The sequence below is a fragment of the Etheostoma cragini genome, chromosome 12 (genome assembly GCF_013103735.1).
Source record: "Etheostoma cragini isolate CJK2018 chromosome 12, CSU_Ecrag_1.0, whole genome shotgun sequence".
In the NCBI taxonomy this organism is placed as follows: Eukaryota; Metazoa; Chordata; class Actinopteri; order Perciformes; family Percidae; genus Etheostoma; species Etheostoma cragini.
The window spans coordinates 19,101,010-19,108,356 of NC_048418.1; the positions used below are offsets into that span (position 1 = coordinate 19,101,010).

General features: G+C 40.4%; 1 long non-coding RNA gene across 1 annotated transcript in view; it reads right to left on the reverse strand.

The window, feature by feature from the left end:
* Positions 1–6,865, reverse strand: part of LOC117953696 — an 18,870-nt gene extending 12,005 nt beyond the window's left edge. Inside the window, exons 1-2 of the long non-coding RNA XR_004658657.1 lie at positions 6,485–6,865; positions 2,754–2,764 (exon numbers count right to left, since the gene is read on the reverse strand). This is a non-coding gene — a long non-coding RNA (uncharacterized LOC117953696). The remainder of the gene's footprint in view (positions 1–2,753; positions 2,765–6,484) is intronic.
* Between the last annotated feature and the right edge of the window lie 482 nt (positions 6,866–7,347).

Consider the following 7,347-nt stretch of genomic DNA (forward strand, 5'->3'; position numbering starts at 1 on the left):
GTGTGTGTGTATGTGTGTGTGTGTGTGTGTGTGTGTGTGTGTGTGTGTGTGTGTGTGTTGTTGTGTGTGTGAAAGAGTACCTAAGCCCAGAGGAGTACAACAACAGCCGATGCCGTAATGTAGCACAGTGAGGTAGGTTATTATTATAATTTTTTTGTAAGACATGAAAACATGGCTTCTCTGTTGCTTCCAGTAAGTGGACCCATTAACACAGAGGCTTAATGGTTCAGGGTTTTGCCCCCTCTTGGGTAAATGTGCCATGAAAGAGACTTCATCAAAAGGTGGGGGGTACAAGTCATATGTCTTATTTTTGTGCTCTACAAAAGAAACAGACAAACAGACATGTTTTATAGTTAGTCTATAGCCTCACACTGTATTTAGCCCTTCTATATTATAGTGGTGCTTGGGGACGTAGTGAATACTAGCCATGTTAGTTCTCTTTTGGCAGGACAGGGTTATGTCATATTGGATGTATGTAACTTAGTTACAATAGTAGTTTCCTTTACCATGGACTCACTAGTTCTTTCCCCCCCCCCTTTTCCCTGGAATTTCTTTTCTTTTAACAACTTGCATACAAAATAGCTTTATATTTGAGTGCGATTCTCTTTGTTTAGCTTTGTTGTCCTTGCTTTAGCTGTGTATGTGTATCCTTCAGTACATGTGTTCCTTGTGTGGTGTATAAGGTAAATTGAGAGCAAATTCCTTGTATTGCTCTACATACTGCCCACAAGGCTGTTGTAAACTCTGTTCTGACTAAACCTTAAGGCAGATCTCTGCACTGGGGAAAAATTACAGTCAATACTCAAATTATCTATATAAACACTAGTGCTGTCAGTTTAACGCGTTACTAATGGCATTTATGCTATCCCATTTTAATACGCCAATTCTGTTATCGTGAGAGTAACATTCTTTTTGGCCTTGCAAACTTAGTCGTTTTTTACACAAGCTGTTGCAACAACTAGTAACGTTAGAAAAACTACAACAACACACTGGATCTAGCTAGATCGGAAACAAAACAACTGTCACGCCGCGCACACGCTGTTTGGGCTTGCGAGCCAGCCGAAGAGTAGTAATGTTACGTTTTGAGTGGATAGCGAGTGTGTAACACGGAAATGGAGGCCAATAAGATTCTGAATGGAAAGTTGACTTTTTTAAAGTTGCCAAATGGTTCCGTTGACGAGACATTTTGTTGTTGTGAACTGAGCTATCACTGGACGTTCATCATCAGAACGTCCAGTCTGAAGTATCACTTGATGGCCAAACAGCTGATGCCAATTCCACCCCCCCCTTGTCAAAGTATTTTTTTCACCCTTTTAGTGATGGACAGTGTTACATTGTGTGAGAGATTATTTGCTCCAAGTGAGAATGTTAGTGTGAAATTGAACACTACAGTAGGTTTTATGTCAATGTTGTTTTTAATAAAAAAACATTTTCACAAAGCTAGCCAATCCACTTTTCCTTGTTGATGAGTATTAAAATGAGAAAAGATAATGGGACAAAAAGTAAGTAAGTAAGGGACATTTAGAATAGATAAAAGGGTGTGATTGATTGAGAGTTAACTATGACATTAATGCGATTTATCGCGATTCAATATTTAAACAGCACTAATAAGTTGACCTGTAGTTTTTTTGTATGAAAGAAAATAACATTTCAGGACTAAATTCTAGTCTCTTATTTGCCATGATTATTTGCCTCACTTTGACATTTTATGCTTTTATGTTGTATTATCTCTTGCTAAGCACACGTCTACACATCTTGATAGATGGCGCTGTATTACTGGGAAGATGGCTGTCTTTATTTTTGTTTGTTTTTTATGATATCCTTTGATCAGACCAGATTTACCATTGACAAGAATCACCTGCAGCTCAGTCAACACAATGGGCCCTCTTGTGTATTTGCAACCTTCACCAACCACAAAACACCCTTAAGCATGACAGAAACGCCCCCACACCCCCCAACCTTAACTGTTTTTTTTCTCCTTTGCCCTTCCTACTCCCCCTCCTCTCCACTTGCCCCTCTTCCCTCTGCGTAGGTGGGTACTCTCCTCTCCTCTTTCCCTCTCCATCCATCTCTCCTCCTCTCTTTTGCTCCAGCTGCCCTGCCATGCATAATTAAGTTTCAAGTGGAAGTGCATCTTCCCTCGCTCTTCCTCCATTTTCTCGTCCTGCATTTCTCTTCACATTGTTCTGTCTTTCTTTCTTGTTCTCTTGTCAATAAGAAAGGTACGGCTGGCATGGGAGCAGTGGACATCTCTCTATTCCTTCCCCTCCCTTGCTTCCTTTACTCTGCGGGCCGACACCGGGGCAGAGTGCCAGGCACGTCTTGTTAGTAATAATGTTAAAATGCTAAATCACACCACCACAACCACCGCTGTTGCCGCCTCCCTCCCCATCTCATTCTGTGAAGGGTCTCTGGTTTCACTTTGCTCTGACATCCTATCCCATCCTACTCATCAATACTCAATGCAGGAGCTCCATCAGCCTGTGCATTTCTCTTCCACGGTTAGACGAGGTGATGTTGGGGCCTGACCAAGTATCGGACATCCTTCTTTCTTTGTGTTCCATGACTTTTTCATGTATTCAACAAGTAAAAACATTGGGTCAGGGTCGCTCAGTTTCACTCCCACATCCTGTCTTCCCTTTTCAGCAGAATAAAGTAACACTCAATTTAAGAATCTCAAGATGATCTATTCATGTGGTGTAAAGTCAGTTTTTGTGAATACGAACCACTCAAACTCAAAGCAAAAAAATCACTAATCTAAAATCTGAACCAGAGAGTTAATGAAAATTAAAAAATCTTTAGCCCCTGAGACTTCGCAAATGCCCTGCTCCTTTATTCATTTCACACATTCACTTAACACCAGTTATACTGAAAGTAGGGCTTGTCTCATTCAGTAAAGATGTTCACCAGTTAACCCCCACTTAAGATGACCTGTGATACCAAATTCGAACAGAAAACGTTTTGTTTTGTTTTATTATGACGCCAGCAAGCCGGATACACTTACTTGGATGCTTTAAAGTATGGACTTGGTGCATCATGATTCCAGGAAGGAAAACCTGTGGCCAATATATCACAGACGCTAACTGACAAAGAAGATATGCTCAAACTGAAATTGAGCTCTAAAAAGGAGCAAATTCAATGATTATGTCTATGGTAAGCCACTGACCGTAGAAACGGACAGCCCACTTGACCCTGGTCACCGTACTAACAAAGCCCATGATAAGACTTTAAAGAAGGATGTTAAGATTTTAGGTTGATAGTTTTCTAGCCTGCAATGACAGACAACATTGACAAGGACATCCAGTCATGCTCTGTGTGTAACAGCCCAACATCACACCAGCAGAACAAACCACTCCTGCTGCATCTAGTTCCACATCTGCTTTTGTTGAATTTGTCAACAGACACAGTCAGCAGTACTTGTCGACAACAGTAACAGTGCTAGTGGAATCATATTAAGGCTGGTATGAGATTGACCTACTTCGAAATGCTACCTCAGCAACTACAGTGTCTCCCCTATAATTGTGTAAGCCTGGCGGGCCGTCAGGCAAAAGGGTGCCCCCACTAGATCGAGAAATATGTTTTTGATGCCAAAAATAACACAGAATGTCCATTGTGTTTACCCTACATTCCTTCTGCAGCGAGTCCATGAACTAGGCAACTGTCTGTGACATCTGTAACACGGGACAGTTGACTGTGTTCTCTAAACTACTCAATCAGTTGAAACGTTGTTACAAACAGACACGGTAGGGATCGAGGGATTCGGTGATGTGATTTTTTATGAGCTAGACCAAAGAATTTTGGGCAAAACATGTTGTGATGCTCTTTTGCCCTCATTGTTTTACGTGAAGTTTGCTGGAAGTAATGTAGTGTTTTATGTGGGGTGAGAATTGTGCCAGACTCCGTTTAAAAAAATAGCTCTTTAAATTCTACATCACTTGCAATGAAATAAAGGGAGACCCAGACTCATGCAAATGCAAAGAGTAGTTATGTGGTTTTTGAAAAGTAACTGATCAATAAAAAAAAAGGTTAAATTGAAAACAGAATTTGGTGTGGTGGGTTAGCTGAAATGACTCTGTAGCGCTGAATAACTCATGGAGAAGTCTCACAGAAATGGAACTGATGTTTTTCTAAACCTCCTAAATCTCAGACACATGCAACATGCAACAAAGCTTGGATCTCCAGCAGACTAAGTTCATAATAGGGACTAATGGAAACACTGATCTTTTTTCCAGGGAAGAAGAGCAGTTCCACTTCAATCTCCAAGACTTCAAATGTGTTGCAGTCCCTCGGAAAGGTACGTTTCATTTGATCGTCCAATGTAGGGCTGCAGCTAATTGTCATTATCAGTTGGTCTGTCTTTTGTTTTTCTTGCTTAATTGTTTTGTCTAAAATCTGCAAGACTAATGTCCAAAGACTAATGTCAAGGCAAAAACGTACTACGAACCCAGTCTGAGTCTCACAGCTAGCTGCTCGAACCACAGATGGGTAAGACTCAGGAGTTAAAACCCTAGCTTCTCTGTTAGAGACTATAACATTAAATGTGCTGTGACAAATCAAGCAGACCACTTCAGCCTTTTATATAAAGATACTGACCCTAGCTCTAGTTTTGGTGACTGCTGCCTTGGCTGTTGGTCGTTATACCAGGTTTGAAGTCAAACCAACATTCGGGATCTACCTGGTTTTGTTCAGACTTGGATGGTGTGTGAACCTGGCAGCTTCTATGTAAGGACAGAGCTGCAGTGGTGTATGAAGTCACTGAGGCTAACATGCAAGCTAATGTTAAGCTAGCTGCTTGTTAAGCCACAATGCCTGTTTTCTATTTCTGCAAATAAAATATATAAAAATAAAAAACTGATGTATAGCTGCAACTTTGGAGTTGTTCACTGAAACTTCCTTGTCATGATATGCAGACATGAGACAATGGTTTCATCAACATCAACACTCCGAAGCAGTGAAGCTGTTCAAACTGGTGAATTGTCACATTTGCTCTTCGGTTTGGGCCCCTAAGTTATTGTGACACCTCGAAGTGACGGGTGAATCACTTGTTGGCTATACTGTTTTAATACTATTACACAACGAACTCCATCTTATCAGCTAATGCCTTTTCCGACAGCTACTGTACCACTGACCCACTGGTGGCCCTGTTGCCAGCTTTAAGGCTGTTTCAGGATTTAGGCTGGTAATGTACCTGGCTGGTTGCTCAGCCGTAGCCGTCATTAGGGTAAGATAACACTGATTCATTTACACAGTAGACTTGGCCACAACCCACTCAGAGTCACGGCAGACCAGGTAATTTGGTCTAAAATAACTATTTGTAACTGAAGGCAAACCTAATAAAAATTAACTGTTAGCTTGCCGCTACTGGAGGGTGTCCAAAGAAAGCCTTTCCTGGAGTTCAGGTAAGTGTTTATTCATTTGCAACATGTATCTAGTAGCCATGAGCACACCGAGAGGCAGTTCCTGTGTCAGACATTTCCATTGCACTAACTTGAGCCAAGCCTTGAATATAATCCAAGGCCATCTGTTGGGATAGATCCTTCGATATGTTAATTAGGTTGCGCCAATCTTTTCTATTTACAATTGAGGCCTGACAGTGTCTTTGAATAAGGGAGATCTACAATGTCCCTGATGCATTTCAATATGAATATCTGGCATTTGGAAGGAATTTAAAGAGAAATTATTATAATTATATTTTTTAATTACAGTGTGAACATTACTTAGCAACAAAGCTGGAAGTTTACAGAATATGGGATTATGAGTTGTGTAGTACTTTAGTTTACAAATCTGCTGTGATTTATTTCAAATAGGGCAGTCAAAGTGAACGCATTAATAACGAGTTAACTTATGTTCCTTTCTGTAATTTGGTCCCTGGCGCCGATCCGTAGTTTGGGGAATCAGGAAGCGCTTTCTGCAAATTGCCAGACAGTGGGACAGTGAACCATAAATGTAGCACACTGACCACTGTGCAAAATGATTGCTGCGACCAGGCAACTCCTGTGGGAGGCTGAGCCTTGCGTCACATATAGCCTTCACAGAGTCATCACAGTTTCTCTTACACTTAAGTTATTGTTGGTTTTCAATATTTTTTGCATTACCCTGTTTTGATCCCACTTAGTAAAAGGGGATGTTTTTGTGAGCCACATGTCAAGTTTAACACAATGACATTGTTACATTCAGGTCAATGTGCCCATCTGTAGGTGCTTGATGGGCTTGAGTTTGCCATATCATGCTTTTAGCTTGTATAGTTTTTAACCTACAGTACCGTTGAGGTTATTCTGGAAAATATTATTTGTCATTGTTTTGGGTTTTTGCAACAATAAACATTTGCATAAAGCAGGCCTGTTTGTCCACTCCCATGTTGATACAAACTGGAACTGTTCTTCTTCTTCTATAATACCGTTCAAATTTATTTATTTTTTTAAAATACTAAAATAATATTCAAGTATTTCATTGTCAAATGCAGCCTGATAATAAGATATACTACACTACTGAGGCATATGTATTGTCAATGCCACTATAAGCATGTGGTTGTTGTTACACGTTGTGTCCACTAGAGGGACTTCCAACATCAGCCTAATTTTGATAGGGGATCTACGTCATGGCGCATTGCGTTTCTAGCACACCACTTTGTTTACATTCATTTTCCACTACAAACACACAGCATCATAAAACACAAATCAACAGAGAATTCTGTAATGAAACATTATCTAACAAGCGGCTCTGTTGTAACGATTCTTGGTTAGCACAATGACATCATGTTAGAAAGCACAGTCAAGACGATTTGTCATAAACTAAGTAACAATAGTGTTAGCGAGGATGCTAACGACCTTAATAATTAAGCCAAACGAGGCTGTCACTAATGTTTTAGTGATATAAAAGCAACCTGTGTCTTGCAGATTGTCATGTTACTTAGCCTTCAGCTATTACAAGGTATTGTATGAAGCTAACTGACAGCTGTAGGGCAGCTAACATCAACTTTAGCTGCTTACATGAAGCTCCCAGCTAAGCTCCTACAGCTCGCGCCGCAGTTAGAAAACAAAACAAGCTAACTATTGATAATAGAAGCGTTTTCAGGGGATGTCAATTTTAAAGTAATATTAAAACTGATTCCCATCCTTCTTCCAATTTCCAGCCAAGGCGCCCCCCCCCGATCACAATGCCTTGTGTTGTTTCCCACTCCCGCTAACTTATTGTTCATCAGACGTGACATGACAAGCATTTCGTTTTCTCATGTGGGTAGGCCAAGGCAAGAAGAGAGAGATTAGCTAATGTTAGCCAACAAATTCATATATACATAAAAAAACATCCCATTGGAATAGTAATTTCAGCATTTCAATAGTTTTGATT